General features: G+C 35.1%; 1 pseudogene; it reads right to left on the bottom strand.

The window, feature by feature from the left end:
- Positions 1 to 340: 340 nt before the first annotated feature.
- Positions 341 to 14,658, bottom strand: LOC109049286 (annotated as a pseudogene).
- Between the last annotated feature and the right edge of the window lie 10,130 nt (positions 14,659 to 24,788).

Here is a 24,788-nt window from a genome sequence, read left to right as displayed (position 1 = left end):
TTGATTTTTAATCAGCTCTTTAATACTTAATGAAAGTCAAGCATTTTGGAACATTTTGAACATATTAAATAAAATGCAAACATGATACTCTTGTACTGTCACACAGATCACATTTAGCAGAAATAATGCTGATTTAATTAATGATTATGACAAAAAAATATAAAAAATGAAACAATTTTCTGTGAAATGACTGTTACTCAGATCAGTTTTTATTCTATATTCAGTTTATATTCAGTCTAAATGGGTCTTTATTCAGAAAATTTTTAAAGCGTCCAAATCTTTTTTCTTCAGTGACCGCTCGAATCTGCTCCTTGAGTTTTCTCTCTGTTGTTTGAGATGTTGTTTTTTCCAGCGACGTCCATAAGATCAGCGATCATCTCAGCACTGTAAGCACCTTGAAAGGTGCGATATTTTTTTTCCTCCAGTCCTCAACTTTATCTGAAGAAACAGTAACACACTTAAATCAGAACAGTTTATTTCAGTGATATTTCAGGTTTATTCAGGACAGCTGTAAGATCTGAACTTGCCTCCACAGTTGACCGCATTAAACAGAGGGATGTGGATCACGGTTGGAGTGTTTTGGCCTTTGAATACATAGAAGTCCTTTGGTTTCGTCTCGACTTCACTGGTAACGTTGACTTCAGGGAAAGGGATCTTTAGTTTCTTGCAAGTCTCAGCAGCGTCATTTACTGTCTGCAATAGAAATGAATGAGAGAAAGGCTTCATTAAAAGCTTTTGAACAGAATGATCAGTGTAAATTGCAATTTTTTTTTTTAACAATATAAAGTACCACCCTTCCAAAAGCTAGATGAGATATTTACTTTTCCCAGAAGACAAAATAAGATAAGTTTACACTGATTATTCTGTTCAAAAGTTTTATACCCCAATTAAAATTCTTTTTTTGAGCATCATGTTTGTAATAGTTGCATATGAGTTCCTCAGTCATCCTCATTGTGAACAGATGGATCTCAAAAAAAAAAACTCTCAATGTTAAAAAGGGTTCAAAATGTGTAGACGATGCTGGAAAAGAAAATAAATTTGTTGTTATTTTCTGAAGAACAGTGTTCAGTTTTACTCTTCAGGATGACAGCATTAAAAAAACAAGCATTTATAAACTTTTGAACTGGTTTATTTTTGTTTGTTTAGTTTTAGTTATTGTTTTTTTTTTTTGTTATTTGATATGGACTATACAGGTGCATCTCAAATTAGAATGTTGTGGAAAAGTTCATTTATTTCAGTAATTCTCAAATTGTGAAACTCGTGTATTAAATAAATGCAATGCACACAGACTGAAGTAGTTTAAGTCTTTGGTTCTTTTAATTGTGATGATTTTGGCTCACATTTAACAAAAAACCCACCTATTCACAACATCTCAACAAATTAGAATATGGTGACATGCCAATCAGCTAATCAACTCAAAACACCTTCAAAGGTTTCCTGAGCCTTCAAAATGATTTCCCAGTTTGGTTCACTAGGCTACACAATCATGGGGAAGACTAGACTGCTGATCTGACAGTTGTCCAGAAGACAATCATTGACACCCTTTCACAAGGCGGGTAAGCCACAAACATTAATTGCCAAAGAAGCTGGCTGTTCTCAGAGTGCTGTATCCAAGCATGTTAACAGAAAGTTGAGTGGAAGGAAAAGATGCACAACCAACTGAGAGAACCGCAGCCTTATGAGGATTGTCAAGCAAAATCCATTCAAGAATTTGAGTGAACTTCACAAGGAATGGACTGAGGCTGGGGTCAAGGCATCAAGAGCCACCACACACAGACGTGTCAAGGAATTTGGCTACAGTTATCGTATTCCTCTTGTGAAGCCACTCCAAACCACAGACAACGTCAGAGGCGTCTTACCTGGACTAAGGAGAAGAACTGGACTGTTGCCCAGTGGCCCAAAGTCCTCTTTTTAGATGAGAGCAAGTAATATATTTTATTTGGAAACCAAGGTCCAAGAGTCTGGAGGAAGGGTGGAGAAGCTCATAGCCCAAGTTGCTTGAAGTCCAGTGTTAAGTTTCCACAGTCTGTGATGATTTGAGGTGCAATGTCATCTGCTGGCCCATTGTGTTTTTTAAAAACCAAAATCACTGCACCTGTTTACCAGAAAATGTCATCTGCTGCTGTTGGTCCATTGTGTGACCAGCTTTTTGAAGATGCTGATTTCATTTTTCCAGCAGGAATTGGCACCTGCCCACACTGCCAAAAGCTCAAAAGTTGGTTTAATGACCATGGTGTTGGTGTGCTTGACTGGCCAGCAAACTCACCAGGCATGAACCCCAGAGAGAATCTATGGGGTATTGTCAAGAGGACAATGAGAAACAAGAGACCAAACAATGCAGATGAGCTGAAGGCCACTGTCAAAGAAACCTGTGCTTCCACACCACCTCAGCAGTGCCACAATCTGATCACCTCCATGCCACGCCGAACTGAGGCAGTAATTAAAGCAAAAGGAGCCCATACCAAGTATTGAGTACATGTACAGTAAATGAACACTTTCCAGAAGGCCAACAGTTCAATAAAAAATGTAGTTTTTTTTTTTTTTTTTTTTTTATTGGTCTTATAAAGTATTCTAATTTGTTGAGTTTTTTTTTTGATGGGTTTTTTGTTAAATGTGAGCCAAAATCATCACAATTAAAAAAAACCAAAGACTTAAACTACTTCAGTCTGTGTGCATTGAATTTAATTAATACACACGTTTCACAATTTGAGTTGAATTACTGAAATAAATGAACTTTTCCATGATATTCTAATTTATTGAGATCCACCTGTACGGTATGCAAACATCTGTTATGTGAAATAGCTTATTGAGAGCTGTACTAAATAAAAATAACATACAAGTTTTCTGGTCCCTAGGTGCTCTAGCGGGTCAAAAATAATGCATGCGTCTTGCGGAAGAACACAAATGAATGTGTTTTGCAGCATCTGCACAAATGTGAGTGCCATCTTTGCTGTTGTTTTGACTAATAATTGTTTTTAAATTAATAATGTTACATAAGATTGTAACATCGCTAGTCTGATCAGGTAAAACATTATAATTTGCGTGCTATGCTAATATACCATTGAGTAACAAAAAGCCATCATTGGGTTGCTTTTAAAACATTTTAAATGTCTGAGTTCTTGCTATTTGAAAAGTTAAGTCAATGTTGATGACAGTTTCATCACAGACCCTGTAGCTTTTTGTTTTGTTTGTAGACTTTGGGCATTTCTATTTGGTTTGCTATTTTGCATGGTCTATGATTAATATTTCTCACTTGTTGTGACGACCCTTACAAAAAAAGTAACCATGGTTTTATTATAGTAAAAATGTAGTAACCATGTTTTTTTTTGGCTGAGTGATTACCATTTGTATAGCCACAGTTTTTGCTACAAACACCACAGTTAAACGATTGTTAGTGTAGCCAAATCATGGTTAATTTGTGGTCACCATGGTTTAACTAGTAACCATAGTTTTTTGGTTTTATTTGTAGTGAATTTTCATAAGGGAATTAACCTACAGCTACGCTAACCCTACACCATACATGTGCCAAAGTAGCCAGGGCTAACTTTTTTTATTAGTATTATTTAGTAAATTATGATTTCTAGGTGCTCTGTTTCTTTAACTTTTATTATAGTGTGTGTTATATGTGTGTGTATTACCATGAAAGGATCTCCTTCACTGAAATCCAGGGAAATGATGAGGTCAATGTCTCGGTCTTCTCTCAGCACTGAGAAGTAGGGTGAGTTCAGCAACAGTCCGCCGTCTATATAGTCTCTCGTCTCACTTTGCAGAAGAGTGGAGTTCACTCCTTCATCTAATCGATCACAGCAAGAAATTATTCTGTTTCTTATTCTCATTGAATTGCAAGTTTTTAGCAGGTCTGTTCTCACCTGTCATGTTGTGGAGGAAGTTATATTTCCTCCCCCAGATCCACTGAGCCATGCATTTACAAATACTTATCCAAACATCTGTAAAACAGTTTATACTTTTTTATAAAGTTCTTCATTTCTTAAAACGATTCTCAGGTTTGCAAGAACCATTTTGGTTGTAGACTTTTTGACTAGATTGTTTCATTACTGCTTATTGTGCGTATGGAAAGCAAACAATTAAATGCTGCTAAATATATAAACCTGGCTACTGTTCATTGGTATTAATTTTAAAAAATTGACCCGTTTCATTTATGTATGACTGACAAATATGCATCACTTAAGTTTATTGTGTAATCTAAATGGATGTGAATTTTATATGCAATTCAAATAGCCTACATAAATCTTAAATTTAGACCTATTTAACTAGCTAGGACCACGCCACAAACAAGCTATGTTTAATTGAACAGAGAGTTGGGGAAGAGTAGAAAGAGGATGAGGGGGTCGAGGGAATGGGATGATCGTCAGGTTGATCAGGGCATCTAGAATTGATGGCTCAGAGAGGAGAGACAACCCCCCCCCCGATATATATGGAGGTTTTTTAGAAGTCAGGTGATTGTTTGGGGCGTTGCCCCTGCTCCCGAACATCTGTTAACCAATTAACTCTATTTGTTTGGAAATTATAGACAGTTCAACTTACCAATTAGCCAATTTTACTGGTCCGACTACTCAAATCTTCGCACACTTCCATGGTGAAATGCTTTATATCCTGTTTTTCTGCTCTTTTATCAGCTTTTTTCAGTGTTTCCATTGTAGAAATCGGCTGACGTTTGCCTCCAGAGAGGTCAGTAAGAAAACAGGACATGATTATATTATTATTACATATCATTGTTAATGTTAACCTTATCCATATAATTTTATTATATATTTTATAGTTATATATTTTATATGGATATAAAATAGTTATATAAACTATTTATAGTGACCCTGGAGCACAAAAGCAGTCTTAAGTCGCTGGGGTATATTTGTAGCAATAGCCAACAATACACTGAATAGGTCAAAATTATTGATTTTTCTTTTATGCCAAAAATCATTAGGATATTAAGTAAAGATCATGTTCCATGAAGATATTTTGTAAATTTCCTACCATAAATATATCAAAAAATTATTTTTGATTAGTAATAGCCTATGCATTGCTAAGAACTTAATTTGGACAACTTCAAAGACAATTTTCTCAATATTGAGAATTTTTTTGCACTCTCAGATTCCAGATTTTCAAATAGTTGTATCTCAGACAAATGATTGTCCTCCTAACAATGACTGGTTCTGGGGTCCAGGGTCACATATTTAGCAGATGCTTTTTTTTTTTTCAAAGCACAAATGACAATTTTTAAATGCAGATATGATGTGAAATATGGCTTTCATTCTAAATACCAAGTATTCTTCACAAATCTGTTGTCATTAAACAGTAGGTTCTCACTGTGATGTATAATGCTTTACCATTTAAATTTGTTCTGATGGATTTTTCAAAACCAGAAGGATCTTTGACATTCAAAACAGAGAGATTCATGTTCACAAGATCCATGAGCGCCCGGGTGACATTCATCTACAGACGGGGGGGAGACTGGTTTGTCTGAAGGAAACCTGTATTCGTCGGAGTCTGGTGGACAGGGCTTGGACAAAAAATTCCAGTACTGCTTCATTTCCTTCTGTTTCCTTCTCTTTTCTCATCACTTCATCTGTTCTCTCACGCTCTTCTGTCAATACATATATTGAGTAAAGATGAACACATTGCAAAAAACAATATGCTTTTTCCACATTCAAATTTATGATGTTACAATATCAGTTTTCCCACAACTAGAAGCAATTATATTTAAATTAAAATGTTGTACTTAAATTACTTAAGTTCTTAATTAAAAATAGCTACTTATAAAAAGCAGTAAGAAATGCTTTACCCTTCCTCATTGCCTCAAGTGTTGTTTCGTTTTGAAAGAAAGCTGAAAAACATTAAAAGGATTGTAATTAAATAACTGTTGACTTTAAATTAAAAAAAAGAAGAAAAATTCAGTCCTCAGAAAAAATGTTCACCTTTTATCTTTTGCCACATGATTTCCATAATATCCATATCATCTGCTAAAGCGCTGCCGCAAAGAGCTGCAGAAAAACACAACATCAACACTTGCAAAATAAACTGCTGAGAATTTGTATGATTGACCATTTTAAGCAGCATGATGTGTCTCATGGCAATTTGTAATTTATTTAATACATTTGTAATTTAAAATAACTGTTATTGTTTTATAGACAATTTTTGTCCCCTTAGAACACCTTTATTTGGGGAATAGATATCTCCCAATGTGTTTTGAGAATTCTTCTGGTAATAAAGAATTCTTTAGTTATTTGCAAACTGTTTAAGGGTCAAATCAAAAACGTACAGCTATTGAGCAACTCTGCTACTCTGATAAACCATTATATAAAACAATTTCTAGAATATATGATGCTCTGATGTCAAGCCAGCCTTTAGCTGACCCAGATAAATCCAAAACTACAGAGATGGGAGCATGATTTGGAGATAACATTAGAAGAGGACCTATAGGATCAGTTATGTAAAGACGGGGTCACTTCAGCTTTGAATTCCAGGTACAGGTGAAAAATTTCTTACACCAGCTTTATTACACTCCATCCAAATTACATTAATTTACCAATAGCATTTCACCCCTCTGCTTTAGATGTGGTACAGAAGAAGGTTGTGTCCTAAAGTGAAAGTGTTTTGGGTGACATTATATCACAGATCCATTAAATTGATTTTCCATTGGATCCAGAGGTATGTTTATTATTAGATAATTTTATTAACTCCAATCTTCAATGTAATCAAGCTATTAAGAAATGTTGCTGATTATAGCTAAAAAATGTATCGCTTTGAAATGGAAATCAGACATTGATGTGCTAATTGGTCTGTGGTTGTCGGAAGTTTGCAGCTGTGTACCATTACAGAAAATGGAAACCATTTCTGAATTATATACGAAAAAAAGTACCACATGATTTGATTTGATAATGTTGACTTCTTAATCGTTTTATATTATATCTCTCCCCTTATTTGTGTGTGTGTGTGTGTGTGTGTACAGTATGTGTTTTATTTTGTGTTCTGTCTGATGTATGTTTTTACTGTTATATTTGAAAAAGCAAAATAAAATTTTCAAACTTTTTTTATTAGTTGGTATGAATAAGCCTACATAAAATGTACACGAAAACGTACATTTTTAGAAAAAAAGAGAGAAAAAAGGAATGAAGGTCCACCCCAATTTAATGCATATGAAATCACTTTGTTAAATGGATAAATGCACTGCAGAGCACAAATTCTGAGTATGGGTCACCATACTTGGCTGTATGTCAATTCACTTTCACTAAAGTGAAAAGTGATGTGACGTGTGGCCAAGTAGGTGTCTCATGCTTGGAATTTGTGTCTTGGGATTGGAGCGCTTAAAATATTCAGCAGGAAAAATCGCTCCTTGAAGTCACCAATAGAAATGTTTTGTTGAAATATCACAACTCAATGTGCTTTTTAAATGAAAGCAATAAGCCCCATGAAGCCATGGTTTACAGTGAATTTATAACAGCTAAGGGGCGTTGTTAGGCAATAGAAATGTTTTGTTGAAATATCGCAGCCTAGAAAATATCCCTAAAATTCAAGATATGGGGCAAAATGCCTGTTTAAAATTTTTTTCTCATATTTACATCACATAGTTAAGAAATATCACACGAGCTGTAGGCTAAGTGCAATATCACACATTTTATACAACAGTTCATTAAGAAATTGTGTTATTTTAGACACAATGTTGTCTGTTTTGCTCAATTTTGCCAACCAAAATATAAAGACAAATCATAACTGTTCATCCCCGAGCAACCCACAGTGGCATTTCATTTCTTAATCCACGTTTTGAACGATTTTGGTGAACCGTTTGGCGGGTTTTGGTGGAGTTTGGTGGACCGTTCGGTGTATGACATCAAAGTACCGCAAGAGCAATTCAAAAGCACAAGGAGTCGTCTGCTCTCTAAGCTCTTGCGGACCATTTACTTCACTCCTGAATGAATCAGCCATTTGAACGAATCAAATTAATGAATAAAGGTGCGTTCGACTTGAAGCACGGCTACAGATGGCGATCGGCGAGCAGCCACTTGCAGTCGGGGGCGGAGTTGAAAACAGACACGTCAAGCCGGACACTTTCTGCTCCCGTGTTATCACAGATGAAGTGAATTAAATGCAATATTTGTCAAATACACAGATGTTTTAGAAATGTTTTCATGAGCAACAGAAACAGTTTTTATATACTGCTTAATACAGCGCCATATTTTCAAGAATAAAGTTCAAACATAAACATATAGGATACTATTTAAATTCTAATAAAGTGGGGTATGTGTGCTTTTATCAGTGTTGTATGATAAACGTGACTCAATACAACAGTGCGACTACAGTAAAAAAGCTTTTACCGTTCTAAAAACACAGATTTGTGGCTATTATTGGAACTGAAAAGGTTAGAATAAACCTGAAACACACGTGATCGTTGTCATGCGGTGAATCTGGCCAATCGTGAAACAGCTGTGTCGTCATCAGCGCTCCTGCAGTCGCTCTGGAGAAACTGCGGCCGCATTAGTCAGTCGGTTGCTCTCGACACGCTCTTGCGGTACTTTGATGCCACACGTGACAGTCATGTGGCGTCGGCGCCGTCTCAAGTCGGACAAAATTTCTAACAGGAGTCCTGACATTTTATCCTACCCGTCAGATTTTCCTACCAGTGTTTACTGCGCATGCGCACTGCAATATAGCATCCTTTTTCTCATGCTAAACAACATTTAATGTATCTGCATCACTGTAAGGGTAGGTTTGGGGTTGGGGTAGGTATAGACTTTAATAAAACACAATCTAATAGGTAGAAAAAATATATTTATTGTTGGTTTCATGTAAATGTATCGCTTCTAGATTCAACCGCAAATATAACACATAAGTTCTGTATTTGCATTACCCTAAGGGTAGGTTTAGGGTTATGGTATGTGTAGATGTTAATAAACCATAATTTTATCGACAGCATTTTTCGTTGTTGAATTGTACTACCCACTGTTTTTATGGGAGTTAGGAAAATCTGACAGCGTAGGACAAATCGACAGAACACCGGCATGCACTGCTTCAAGTCAGATTCCGATCGGTTTGCGCAGTGCTTCATGAAGTCGAACGCACCTGTTGACTCGATGACTTAATCATTAAGACATTTACCACCACCTACTGGCAGTTTTAGTTTATTACGAAGAGTATCATTTCATTAAAGAAATAATTTTATATTTTCATAGTAATAACAATAAAATTAAGAAAATAAATTATTAAAGTTATAGTTCACCCAACCAAAAATGACAATTCTGTCATCATTTACTCACATGGCCCAAAAGAGGATATGTAAATTTTATCAAACAAAATATTTCTTGCTGAACCTACTTTTTGTAATCTGTGTTTGATGCTTTGCACAACAATGACTTTAAATTATATTTTGAGAGTAATTTCTCCAAATTTGATGTGCGATTATTTAGATTAATTAATTACCACATCATGTAATTAATTAGATTAAAAAATTTAATCGCTTACTAGCCCTAATTATATTATATTATATGTTACCACAACTGATTCTAAGGAACTACATTGTTTGGTGGAAGAATAATGTTTTTATTAATCAACGTCCCTTAGCTGTTATAAATTCACTGTAAACCAGGCTTCTTTGGGCTTTTTGCTTTAATAAAAAATAGAACGAGCATCAAATGCAAAATAACACCCATAAATAGCCATGCTAATTATTTTTCTGAAATAGCAAATAATACAGACCTAGAACCATTTGATAACTCATCTGCAGAGATCAGTGTACAGTATGCAATCAATGTATTTGATATTACAAAGAAAGTGTTACCCCAAACATTGAACTCCTCTGTGACAAAGTTTTTTACCTTGCAGGTACAGCATGTCAAATTCATCCTGATTTTTTATTTTTGAGCCTTCGTGAAACTGGCTGCCAAAGTCGCCGGTGTCCACAAACACTCCAGAGAGGGAATAACCTGCTTCATATGGATTGATCTCAAACCATTGGTCTGCAGACAGAACACATGTCCATGTAATACTGTCAAGAACACATTAACATTTCATCACTTTTCATGCATCACAAGCAGACCTCCGTCATTGCTCTGTTTGCTTTGCTTGTCGATCACTGCGTAGATGGGAAACGGGTCTTTATTGTGCTGCTTCCGCTGCTCTGTGAGTGTGTGCTCATCGATCTACAGAAAACACACATCATGTTATTGTATTATAGGGAGACAGTTGTAGGACATTTAGTTTTTTATCTTAAGGACCTGAGGCTCAAATGGATTCATTACCATTTTATTATCAGGTGTAGCCTACTAAAAAGAAATATGACTGCTGGCTTAGAGAGAAATGTTCCATTTAAAACTTGAAGTACGTCCTTTTTGGAGATGTCCATCAGTTTTATCGCTAGGTTGGTTTGTTCTTTCTCAATTTAAAATTTAATCCGGTAACACTTTCTATGAAGCCCTTATCCCGTATTTATAAAACACTCTTAAGGCATTATAATGAATGCATAATGCATTATACATAAAAAAAACAAAAACAAAAAAAAAGTATAATATGTTGTATAAACTATAATCATAACAACAATTATAATACATCATAATACTTATGTATTTGTGGTTATAAGTTTAAGAGTATATTTATTTATAACATACAATGAACACCATATTAAATCTACTTACTTATTAAATCTACAGTATAATGGACTATATCATATCTTGACATTGTTTATTTAAGATCTGCACAGTATCTTACTACAGCTTGTGAGTGGTTAGATGTTGAGTGTTATTTGAGTTTTTCTTGTGGAGCTAATGTTAATTAATTGATGTGAGCTTAATACTCCAACTAGAAAAACTGAAAAAAAATGCACAATGTTTTATATGGTTGCATTTTATTTTGATGGTCCCCTTAATCCATCGACTATAAGCAACTTTGCAACTACATGCCAACTAACTCTCACTGGAGTATTTGTATGCTCAAGAATGGTAGAATCTAGTATGGTAGAATAAGTTGACGTACTTGCAAAGACACTTATAGTCAGTTTATCTGTTGGTTGACCATCAAAATAAAGTGTTAGCATATATTTACAGTAGCAGACAAACTAATAATCTAATGACCGCTAGTTGATCAACAGCTGTCTAAAGGGCACCATGAAAATAATCAAACTGATATTACAATAAAAATAGTTCAAAGCAAAACAGCTGTCTAAAGGGCACCATGAAAATAATCACTGATCTAATGGCTGTTTCAGAGAAAATTATTATTATTATTATTATTATTATTATTACTACTACTACCACTTATAAGTGGTCTTTGACTGCTTTAAGTAGCATCAGAAAAATTGCAAGATATGGGACTTAAAGAGTTGGAGTTGTTATAGAAGCATAATCCATTGTAAAAGTGGATGCAACGTGTTCATTGTGTTATAAATCATCATACTCTTAAAAGCTATAACCAAAAAGTAAAATTATATTATTTTACAACTGTTCTTATTAATATTTATGAGATGATACAACATATTATAAGTTTTTTTTCTAATGCATTATGCATTCATTATGATGCCTTAAGAATACCCTTATAATGTGTTATAAATACGGGCTTCATAGAAAGTGTTACCTTTAATACTTCTGTAGGCCTATGTAACCTATAAGTCTACTATAGGAGATGCTGGACCCTTTTTTACAAACAGAAATGTAGCATTGCCATAATAAATAACATTGTAAATCTATCAAAGTTCTTTCATATATTTTTTTTTCAGTGTCATTATAACAATTTATAACACTTGTTTACCATGGCATTAAATGTGACCCTGGACCACAAAACCAGTCATAAGGGTAATTTTTTTCTAAATTGAGGTTTATACATCAGAAAGCTGAATAAAATATTCAGTTCAATTCAGATATATGGTTTGTTAGGAGGACAATATTTGGATGAGATACAACGATTTTAAAATCTGGAATATGAGGGTGAAAAAAAAAAAATAAATAAAATAAAATAAATTGAAATATTGAGAAACTCACCTTTAAAGTTGTCCAAATTAAGTTCTTAGCAATGCATATTACTAATCAAATAATTAAGTTTTGATGTATTTATGGTAGGAAATTTACAAAAAATCTTAATGCAACATGATCTTTACTTAATATCCTATAATTTTTGGCATAAAAGAAAAATCTATAATTTTGACCCACACAATGTATTTTTGGCTATTGCTATAAATATACCTCAGAGACTTAAGACTGTTTTTGTGCTGCAGGGTCACAAATGACAAAATATGCAACCACAAAGCCCAACGTGTGTAGCCCGATTCACGACCAAATGACTGCTATAACGAACCAGTTCTTTTTAGTGAGTCAGAAAAGAAAAGTCCAATTCAGGAACACTGAATCAACATCATTTGACCACTGAACTGCAAGATATAAATAAAAATGATAAACTAACCTTTTCTATACATCAAACTCAAACTATATGTTGTTGAGTCAGCAGTATTTGGAAAGACAGGCTGTAAATCAGTCCACCTTATAATTTTCTAAATTATGAATAAAAATTAAACCTGTAAAATCCATCCCTGGTCATGAATATTTACAGACCTCTTTCACATATGACGTGACGACCAGCACTGCCCAGACGTCAGTCAAACTGAAGAGGTCTTTCCCGTAGTAATATTTCTTCAGTTTGGCCATTTTGTCTGTCAAGCTGACTTCTGGACCTCTGATTCTCTCAATGATTTTGTTCTTCACAGTCTCTAGTTTAGTGGACCAGTCTGGTTCTTTGTATAAGGAGGCCATGCACCTTCAGAGAAGAACATACAGTACTGCTCTCATTTTTGACATTCACCTCAATTCAGTCTCAGTGTGTTTGTTGTTTTCAGGGTTCGTACCAGGTGGATCCAGAGACCTCCGCTCAGATAAAGGATGCAGGTCCAGAAGACCCGCTTTAATCAAGCTGAAACCAGGGATCCCAGCAAACCCACCATGGCTCTTTGTCCCTCCTCCAGAACCCAGTAATGCAATGTTTGGCACCTCTTTCTGAAATGCACACACCATTCAAAGTATCAGATATCAGAAGTATCAAAAAATTCCAATTTGGAACTCTCACCACTTGCTTTGTAGTTTTATGGAAAATGAACTGAGATATCCAATAGTTTACAAACGCCTGTTCCCATCCCACAGTTTAATCCTGTGATTTACGTAAGAATTAAAAAACTCAGGCATGTCCAGTCTTGCTCCTGGAAGCACACTCTTCCTTTACAAATGTTCATTTTAGAAAGTGTAAAAGTTATGCAATAACAGATTTGAGATAAAAAAAGAATGTAATGCTACAAAAGTTAGAATTTTGATTGTGCTGAGCTTTTTGAAATAGCAAAGCATTGGAAGATCACATCAATGCTTGCTACCTATGAATGCCATTGTTTTTCACAATGAAGAGAGTGAAACTGATGCTTGACAGCTGATGTTCATCACCCAAGACATCATTTGTAGTTCATTTCAAAATAAGCAGAAATATAACATAGGATGTTTTACCCGACTGCATTGAATCTTAAGCTTGTTCAGGGTTTGTAGAACAGTGTTTCTCCTGCCAGCTACAAACTCCTGCTCGCTGTTATTCAGTAAGTTTTTGTTTCTCCTCTTAACACTGAGAAAGCCACAGAGACAGACAGACAGATCAGTGCTGACATGAACATGACTTACTTGATATATTTAGATGTCAGATATTCTAGATTTCAATGCAATTAAATCTGAAGTTTATTTTGCAAATGTTATTCTCAGAATATAGCAGTTTGTTGTAGAAATCTGGGCAGGATTACGTACCTTTCATTGGGTTTAGATGCACTCATCTGTAAAACAAGTCAAGTAAATTTCTATGATTTAAAATTAATATTTTTGAGGACATAGCAAGTCAGTAAACTCTGATAGGCTGTTTTTAGAGAATTACGATAAACCAAAGAAACAACAGAGTAAATGTGAAAAACATTTTCACAAGTTAATACAAACCTATTGTAAATAAAGTAGAAACTATGAGTGAAATATATTTTCATCTTAAAATGAAAACACTTTTGAATAATTTATCTTTTACACCATGTGAACAAAAACATGATCTGAAATATTTTTTTATTTATTTATTTTATTCAATAAAATATTAGATGGCCAAATTACCGCTGATTACTTCAGACATCATGCAATCTTACATCTTTATAGTTTTTAGAGTCAGATTGTTAAACGTTCTATTACTGGATCAAAACATCAGTCTACTGTATGTTTCAAACATACAATCATTATAGTATATTTCAATAATTGTGTAAAGATTGTGATGTATATAAAAATGCAAAAACTTTGTCACACTGAAATATGAAGTCCACAATTAAATCACTTTTCATCATCATTGCACTTTTGGTAGTGTGCGGGTCACTAATAAGGTTGTCGCATGCAATTTATAATGACATGAAACATTTAAATAGCCCTGACGTTATTTATATAAAGTTTTAAATCATATACTTACTATTTCTGTAAATCGTGAGTCTTCGATACCACAACCAAAAACCAGCCTGCAGTCCTTATCTGACATTCGGCCAGAAGATGCTCTTATAAAGGGCTCTGAAACTACACTGCAAGTCTAGACATTATCCTGAGGGTGGGGTTGTGAATGATGAATAACTCAATCATTCACTGAAACCAGAGAAAGGGTGACGTTTCCTTGTATATTAATTATGTAGCTTCTCCTCATGCACCTCACCTAACTTGTGTGGCAGAAAACAGGTTGTGCCGTTGTCCTTTTCAGTGAGAACAGGGGAAATCCTTCATGCTCATTACCAGCAGAACATGCTGCAACATGGTATTGCATAACTTGCATAAGTAAAATTAAAGATGGCATATATCGTCATTTAAGGTGTGCCAGCGTTTGGTTTTAATTTCAACTGACAGATTTCAGCTTTGTTTTCAGGTAATGCCTTATGAGCTCAAATATGAATCTTGACGGCAACCTTGAATATCACTTGTGAACAACGTTTTTTTATTGTTTCATTTTCATCAAGCTATAAATTTGTGAAATGGATGAAAAAAACATACAATATTAGTTTTGCATTTTTACTACTACATACTTTTTAATCCATAAATGTTTAGAATATTGTCAAATATCATAAATGTTTCAAATACCAGACATTGTGTTTTTGAAGTTCATAAGAGTCATGTGTGCATGAATAGTCTACACAGGTAGCACTTTGTGGTATTGACTCACTAAAAAGAACCATACATTCTTCCTGATTGGACTAGACTAGTTTGATGTTATTATTGTTATTTTTAGCAAAGTTTATATATAGGTGAATTTTAATAAATTAGATTGTTGTGGGGGTTTCACAACAAACCAAAATGCAGCAAAATAAATAAAATTGAAAAACTAAATTCTTAATAAATTATTTCTAGACTGAAGTAGTTTAAGTCTTTGGTTCTTTTAATTGTGATGATTTTGGCTCACATTTAACAAAAACCTACCAATTCAACAAATTAGAATATGGTGACATGCTAATCAGCTAATCAACTCAAAACACCTGCAAAGGTTTCCTGAGCCTTCAAAATGGTCTCTCAGTTTGGTTCACTAGGCTACTGAGAATCTTCTGTCAAACTGCACCCGTTTACCAAGAAATTTTGGAGCACTTCATGCTTCCTTCTGCTGACCAGCCTTTTGAAGATGCTGATTTCATTTTCCAGCAGGATTTGGCACCTGCCCACACTGCCCAAAAGCACCAAAAGTTTAAATGACCATGGTGTTGGTGTGCTTGACTGGGCTGCAAACTCACCAGACCTGAACCCCACAGAGAATCTATGAGATATTGTCAAGAGGAAAATGAGAAACAAGAGACCAAAAAATGCAGATGAGCTGAAGTCCACTGTCAAAGAAACCTGGGCTTCCATACCACCTCAGCAGTGCCACAAACTGATCACCTCCATGCCAAGCTGAATTGAGGCAGTAATTAAAGCAAAAGGAGCCCCTACCAGGTATTGAGTACCTGTACAGTAAATGAACATACTTTCCAGAAGGCCAAAAATTCACAAAAAATGTTTATTTTTTTTATTTTTTTGGTCTTATAAAGTATTCTAATTTGTTGAGATAGTGAATTGGTGGGTTTTTGTTAAATGTGAGCTAAAATCATCACAATTAAAAGAACCAAAGACAGTCTGTGTGCACTGAATTTATTTAATAAACGAGTCACAATTTGAGTTGAATTACTGAAATAATTGAACTTTCATGGAAATTTTTGCATTTATACACACATTTGCATTTTATGCACAGGGGTGGCAAAGGTTTTTCTTATGGACATATTAAACACTTCAACTGAAAAATGTGACATTAATGAAGCCTACCAAAACAGCAGAGGTTGAGGTAATGAATTACAACTACTCACGTTACTGTAATAAGTAGTTTTTTTCGGCACTTGTACTTTCATGAGTATATTTTTAAGTCTGTAACTTGTACTTAAGTACAAATTAATCAAAGTATTCTACTTCACTACTGTTAGAATCACAATTCGTTACTGAGTATGCCTTCTGGGGTCCACCTCATTATAAATCATACTTTTTTATAATAAATAATAAACACAGCAGAGAGCATCTGTACATATAAAACAACAAATCTTAATCAATATATATCTAATTGAGGCTTAATGATATTGAAATATAGCCTAATAGCAAAGACCCAAAATGTAGGCTAAGGTAAATAATGTTAAGCTGTTATCAGTTTATGAAACAGAAGCTTATTTTTATTACAGAAATATATACCCAGGAAAGTTATTTTTACACAGAAGAAAAAACTTTAATCTAAAACTAAGTAAAATTTTATTTTTTAATATTTTTTGATGTCTATTTGATGTTGTTTTGATGTTCAAACATGAACAAAAACAAAAAATATACCCTACCTAGGCTATGCTATTTAACTAAACTTTTATGTTGTTTTTCTGATGTTGAAATGAGAGAGAGAGAGAGAGAGAGAGAGAGAGAGAGAGAGAGAGAAATTTCTGTCATTTACAAATTATTGTTAATTACAAACTTGGGGTGGTCTAATCTGATCAGGAGTGTGTTTCCCAAAAGCAACTATGGTCGCAAGTTCTGTCGTTTTTACAATTATACAGAAATACTTTGAATACAGACTTTGCTTAGGAACGACCTACGGCTTGATTTCAGAACGACCATCACAACATATAGATGCCATGAATGAGATCGGTCCGCTGCTGGTCAAGTTATCCCGTCTCATAGCGCATAGAGGAATTTATTCGGTAAATGTGTTTCCATCGTAGTTTATGTGCATTTTTTTCTTATCAGATAAAAAGTTTATCCTACTCGAATGTGCGCATACGTTTTTTAGAATTTATGCGCATCTTGGCGTTTCCATCCAGCATTTTTTTAATGCGATATTCCAAAATGCGCATAAAAATAGGTGGATGGAAACACAACTTATGAATAAACAACTTGAATTTTTTGATCTCTGCATGTGGGCTGGAATAAAATGCTCCTTTCCGCTGACTGGTCAACCAAACATTAAAGCGTGCCGTGATCAGTTCTTCCGCAGTTCTGCGCAGCAGAAAACAGTCCTGCTGCTACAGTTGTATGCGTTCTTAACACGTTTATTACAACTATATTTCATTCACTTTCATAATTTGTTGCATCCAGTGGGGACATAATTACTGATTATAATGACTTATACTGTGTAATACCATGTCTGCATTTGTGATTGGAGAAACAACAAACACCAAGCGCTACTCTACACTGCTCAAAACTCACGTTTGAATCAGACTGAGTCAGAAGCGCCAGACTGTCCTTGCAAAGTTGTAACTGCCCCACTTTATAGTAACAGACACTGGCATTATAGGCTACTCTCCTCGTCCTCGTCCTCGTTATTGTTCCTCGTCCTCGTCCTCCATAAAATGTGTTTCTTAATTCTTTGTATTTGGCTTTTATTGTTCTGTGTTGTTGTTGCAACTTAACCACTGATTTCTAGTCATGTCCTCTTTTGGAAGACCAAACAAAGTAGTTTCACTTCAACGAAACACACAGCGACTCCACAACATGGTGCCAGCAGCAACAGATAAAAGTCACGCCTTCTTTCTTTGCTTGAACATTTGGGCGGCATTATGTAAATCTTCCCACATCGTGACATAGAGATGTGGGGGCGTTTTTAAACCAGGCATTTTAGGGGGGCGTGGACAAGTCTTAACTTTTATAAAGAATATCTCTTTGGGTTTGAGTCTTTAGTCTTTGCAACTTTACAGATATTCTTCATGCACCAAGAGCTTGTAACACTCCAAAGGGAAAGGAAAAAATTTAAATCGCATTATATGACTGCTTTAATTTGTATGTTCATTATTTATTTGTGCAATTGACACAATTAAAGATTTTTTTTTCGAGTTTGTAGGTGTCCAGGTACAGAAACCGTATAATCAAATGTAAAATAGCACTGCATAGTTTTCACTGTAAAAATTAAATATAGAGTCAAACCAAAGTTTTGTCAGATAACTTTGATAGAAAGGTATGTAATGGATTACAATCAACCAAAAATTCAGACAACTGTTAGTATGACTATATTTACACAGCTATCAATACTTTGTTGACCAATTACCAAGCAATGCTTAATTTTGTTCAGTCTGTGGTGTAAAAAGTTCACATTAGCAATTCAAGAAAAAACACTTAAGCAAAAATTCAGTTTTTTTTATCAATTTTACTGGTGGTCCACCACTATATGTAGAATTTTGGGGTGTATGTCACAGTTTACTTTATTTTGTTATCCTCACTTACATAAATGAATTAAAGTGTCCTGCGCCCACTAGTAAAAAAGTATATAGGCTATAGGTAGCTGTGGGTGCAGATGTGAATAAATTAATATTTAGGCTATGAGAAATATAATAACTTATATTTCTCGCGCAGGTTGCCAAATTTATGCCTACAAAGAAGTAAGGCCTGTCTATAGGCTCTGCCCCAGTATGGACTATTCGTTAGCCATTTGTTAGTCTGGTTGTTTGATGAGAAAGTGATGAAATATAGTTGTAATAAACCTGTTAAGAACGCATTCGACTGTAGCAGCAGGACTGTTTTCTGCTGCGCAGAACTGTGGAAGAACTAATGACGGCATGGATTAATGTTTGGTTGACCAATAAGCGGAAAGGGGCGTTTTATTCTAGCCCACATGCAGAGATCAAAAATTCAAGCTGTTTGTTCATTTTCTAGCCCTGAACGTAAAAAAACGGGAAATAAAGCATAATTCTTGCTAACCCTAATTCTTTTTTTTTTTGATGGGTAAAAAGGACACAAGGACCTGAAGTGGGACAATCATATTGACTCTACTGTGTATTTCTTTTGCCAGCTGAGAAAGTTCAACCTGCCACAGGAGTTGCTGAAACAGTTCTACATGGCCGTTATTGAGCCTGTGTTAATCTGTAACTCTGTTTAGTTTGACTCAGCTTCCAAATCAGACATCAGGAGACTACAACAGTCATGACTGCTAAGAAGATTATTGGTGCCTCCCTGCCTAAACTCCAAGAACTTTACACCTCCAGAGTGAGGAAAAGGGCTGGTAAAATCACTCTGGACCCCACATACCCAGCCCACTTCCTCTTTGAGCTGTTGCCCTCTGGCTGGCACTACAGAGCAGTGAGCACCAAAACAGCCAGACACAAGGAGAGTCCCTTGCTTTTATCAAAAAAGGTGTGCTATTATGCCCTTTTACAAAGTCTTGATTTGGTTTTTGGGGTGTACTTGAGTAGGTTTTCATGCTTTATTGTTCAAAAATGCATAATTTTTTAAAACATTTTTAACACATATTTTTATTGCAGTGCCTCTTTTCCCAGTCTGTCTCAAACACCTGTTCAGTTCCTGTTTTGATTAAACACCTCCTTCTGAAACACGAGATGTGCTCTGATTGGTTAGCTGGCCCAGTGTAATGTGATTATTGAACCGCTTAGAGCATGTTCCAGACATGGAACGTTTGAGTATGGTATGTTTTTTCCCCTTTTTTTCCGTATTCCCATGCATTTAAATGAGTGACACTGTGACTTCACTGTAACCGGAGAAAGCACACTATAGTCCAAATGAGCCGTTTGTTATATTTCTTGAAAATAGTTTTCTGTTAAAGAATTGTAATCTTAAAGATCTTTATGCTCATACAATAACATTACACACCGAACTAAAGATGATAAGGCATTATAGGAGCCTCTTGAAGGTTATGTCTGCTTTAGATCTGTCATTGACATTTCTATAGTACTTTTTAGTGTCACAAATTTTTAAATGGCAATTTAACTACTTATAAAGAAAACACCTTGGTCCTTGTGAAATTAATAATAACCTATTTGAAATATTCTATGTCCAAAGTACTAAAGTTAATGCTCATACATAATACTGAAACAAACTTTGAATTGACAAATCAGCATCGTGGACCACAGTTTTTATTTTTTTTATTTGCATCATAAGAACAGTTTAATAATACTTTTGAATAGAAGCAAGGTAATACATATTTTCATCAGCAATTATGCATGTAGTTGTAATCATGTCTGTTATTGTTGATTTGTGTGTAAATAACATCCTTAGCATTTGATGCTCTTCTATTGCTGATTAAGTATTAGAAGTAATGCTGATTTAGTAAGTTTAGTTTAGTAAGTTTTAATTTAGTTTAGTACATCAGTGTAGTCAGAATTTAGACTGTTTATAGTATTTAGACATGTATTAGTGTCTGGATTTTTTCAGCCCAACGGCCGCACCAATCTGCTCCAGCAGTTTCTCTCTGTTGTTTGAGATGTTTTTTCCAGCAACCTCCATGAGATCAGCGATCATCCCAGGGCTGTAAGCACCTTGAAAGGTGGAATATTTTTTCCTCCAGGTCTCAATTTCATCTGAAGAAACAGTAACACACATCAGAATTTTTTTTCAGAGATTTATTTGTTTATTTAAAAGGATCCCCATTAGCTGACGCCGAAACGACAGCTAGTCTTCCTGGGGTCCAAACAATAAATACAAAACCCAATAATTACAATCACAGTTACTCCCAAATATATCATATGTAAATACACATGAGAGAGAAAAAAAAAAAAAAAAAAAACAATACAAAACAAAAAATACTAATTAAAATAATAATAAAATAATGAAAAACAACATAGCACATAATACAACCTCACTCAACCAATCCAGACAATGTTATGATGTTGACAAACAAATACAGTCTTAGTCTTTTTTGAAAACCAGTTTTTCCCTTGATTTCACGAACCCCAACTGGAAGATTGTTCCAAAACACAATTGACCTATAAAACACGGTCCTCTTCATAGAGTCAGATTTAGGTAGGGGTAAAGAGATCTGTCGACTATTCGCCCCTCTTGTATAATGAAAAAGCATATCTGAATAGTAAATTATATTATCATAAAAAAATCCTTTAGCGAATATTAATAATTCTATGAAGGTATACTAACATATTAACAGATAGTCTATGCTTGACCATCAGCCAAGCAAGACGTTCATGCATCTCTGCAACACTAGTTCTCGAAGAACAACCAAGAACCAGTCTTGCAGCCTTGTTTTGAGCCACTTGTAAATTTTTTAAATGACTACTTGATGCAGCAGACCATACAACAGAACAGTAATCCAAATGACACAAAACCAATGTACAAACAACACGACTAAACAGCTGTGAATACGCACAACTGCAACAGCTCTACCCATTTTAGCAACAACTGTGTTAATGTGATCAGGCCATGACAGTGTGGAATCAAGCCAAAGTCCAAGAAGCTTCACCTTTTTTACTTGCTGTATATTTTGACCATTTACTTGTATATTAATTTTAGGATTATCAGATAATCTATACTTAGAACCAAATATTATACTCATAGTTTTTGAAATATTTAGAACAAGTTTATTTGTTTTGATCCAGTTATACAATTTGCTTATCTCACAAGACAGAACCAGATTAAGCTCTGTACATGTAGGGGCTGCATAATAAAGAGTAGTATCATCAGCAAACATAGTCAATGTAGCCTTGCTGAGTATATACGGCATATCATTTGTAAAAATTGAAAATAACAAAGGTCCGAGGCAACTTCCTTGAGGAACACCACAATCCCAAAGACTTGCTACAAGATAATGCACCATTAAAATAGACTCTTTGGCGACCTCTCCGACAAATAGCTCTTAAACCACTTGATTGCTGAGGAAGTGAAACCATAACTAATAAGTTTGGAAATCAAAATTTCATGGTCGATCACATCGAAGGCAGCACTAAAGTCCAGTAGTAGTGTACCCACTAGCATTGAATTATCAATTGATGTTAGCCAGCTATCCGACATTTGTGTCATTGCAGTGCAGGTGGAATGACCATACCTATAAGCATGCTGAAAACATCGTAGTCAAATCATTGTTAGAAAAATAATCTTGCACTTGCTTAAATACAATCTTTTCCAATAATTTACTTAGAATAGGCAAAATGCTTATAGGCCTACTATTTTGACCACAGAAAGTTGATTTTGTGTCTTTGGGTAAAGGAATTATCTTACCCTACTTCCAAAGTTTTGGACACTCACCATCAATCAGACATCTGTTAAAAATGTGACAGATTGGTTTAGAAATATGTCCAGCTGATAACTTCAACAGCCGACTATCCAAGTTGTCTGTACCAACAGACCCACCAACAGTCAAAGATCTCAGCAACATTTCCACCTGCACAACATTAACCTGATGAAATTCAAAACTACACAGTTTATCTTTCATAATACACCTTTCAATTAGCTCATTTGAGTTGGAATCAACAGTGTATTTCATTGTCTCTCTAAAGTTAGAAACCTTATTAACAAAATAATCATTAAAATAATTTGCAATCTGTATTGGCTTAGTCAAATAAACTCCATTCAATTCAACAAAAGAAGTACAAGTAGATTTTTTTCCCATGATTTCATTGAGTACATTCCACATTCTCTTACAATCTGTACCACTATCGTCAATTCTCTTCTGAAAATTTTTTCTTTTTCACTCTGTTCACCTTGGTTACCTGATTCCTTAAAATACAATAACATTTTCTGTCCTCAAAAGAGTCAGAAAGAACCGCAACCTTTTTAGCCTCTTCCCTTTGAGCCATTAAGCTCCTTAACTCAGTATCAACTCAAGGAGCACTTTTGGCTTTAACTGTAAATTTCTTTAATGGGGCATGATTGTTAACAACTCTCATGAAACAATCCATAAATAAATTAAGAGATGCATCCACATCATCAATGTCACTTATCAAATTCCATTTAATATTATGCAATTCATTTAGAAAACTCTCCTTATTAAATGCCCTATAAGATCTTTTCATAATGATTTTAGGACAGGCTTTAGGTAGCTTAGTTCTCCTAGAGACAGCAATACAGTTGTGATCACTAAAGCCAACTGTTACACAAACGGGTGTTGAGCACATATCAGGATTATTAGTGTAAATATGATCAATACATTTTGATGTTAAAGATCTTGTATTGTTACTAGAAATTCTTGTTGGCTGATCCATTAATTGAGATATACCACAGGTGTCTGTCATAGTTTTAAGCTTATTCTTCAGAGGACAAATATCCGACAGCCAATCAATATTTAGATCGCCCAGCCAGTATAGCTCTCTGTTTTCATCAGTCCCCATGTCTTGCATGTTACATAAACCATTTACATACTCTATCCTGGCACTAGGTGGCCTATAAATATCCGACAGCCAATCAATATTTTCAATCTTTTGTTAGTTCCATCCATGATCAACTGAATAAAACATTTGAAGTTATCTTGCTGCTGCAATGACATATCTTTATAGATCCCTTTCTGCTGCTCCATTAACTGGGAGAGTACACTCATTGTGACAACAGCATCCTCCTCACAAGGAGATGTTTTAACATTTTTAGGAGGCATAATGTGTCTTACCAGGATGTACCGGAAGTTGATGAAAATTGCAAATGTTGATGGTAACAGATCTGTTTGTCAAGGTCCTAGTAGGCCCAAACGCCCATCAACTTGGGCTACAGCACAAGCTCAGCGGATAGTGGAAATATTGTCCTCAATATTGAAACACAATTTAAATAAAATGCAACTTGAGTCAATTAACCACTAAATTTGAGAATACGAGAAAGGATTCAGTAGATTTTTGTTAGATTCTAAGAGGCCAGGTTCTCAAAGAAAACTACTGGCAGCCATCTTATTCATATGAAGAAGTATGACGCATGAGTGTTATCACTATGTCGGTGACATGCTAGCTTTCCCAAATCCGGGTTTAAATCACGCTCAAATTGATTTGATTATGACGCAATATTTCCACTGAAGCTTGCAGCAGGCAGCTATAAGGAGCATGACATTTTCCTAACTCAGGCGCCAATATATACACAGTTCTAGCATGAAACTAGAGATGGCGCAGTCCAATAGGTCTATCTCAATCTGACCTAATGACATCATTATCACATGGCACAGCTGATTGGTTCTCTCCTGTATCGGTAACCAATGAGCTGACTGCTCAACATTCAAATATATGACTAGTGCTTGCTGTCGCAGGTTTGCAACATGCTTCCGAAACCCTCCACCTTCCCCAGCTCCACCTGAATAAATCTGCTATTGATTCATGTATGCTATATGGGGGTTAATTCATGTATGTTATATTTGCAGCAGCAGTATTTCTTACATGCTTACTGCAGCATGAAGTGGATATATTGGCAGTAGCAAGTCTCGGTACTTGCTCTGCCACAGCAGCAGCAGCAGCAGCAGCGTAGCAGATCTATTCCGTCAAGACCAAATACATTAACATTGTCATGTACATTACCATGCCAATCCCTCCAAGAGTTGTCATACAGAATTCAGATTTTTTT

This window comes from Cyprinus carpio, chromosome B5 (assembly GCF_018340385.1).
Source record: "Cyprinus carpio isolate SPL01 chromosome B5, ASM1834038v1, whole genome shotgun sequence".
NCBI lineage: Eukaryota > Metazoa > Chordata > Actinopteri > Cypriniformes > Cyprinidae > Cyprinus > Cyprinus carpio.
The sequence above is the reverse complement of the archived record's forward strand: the minus strand, read 5'-3'. Positions and strand labels throughout refer to the sequence as shown.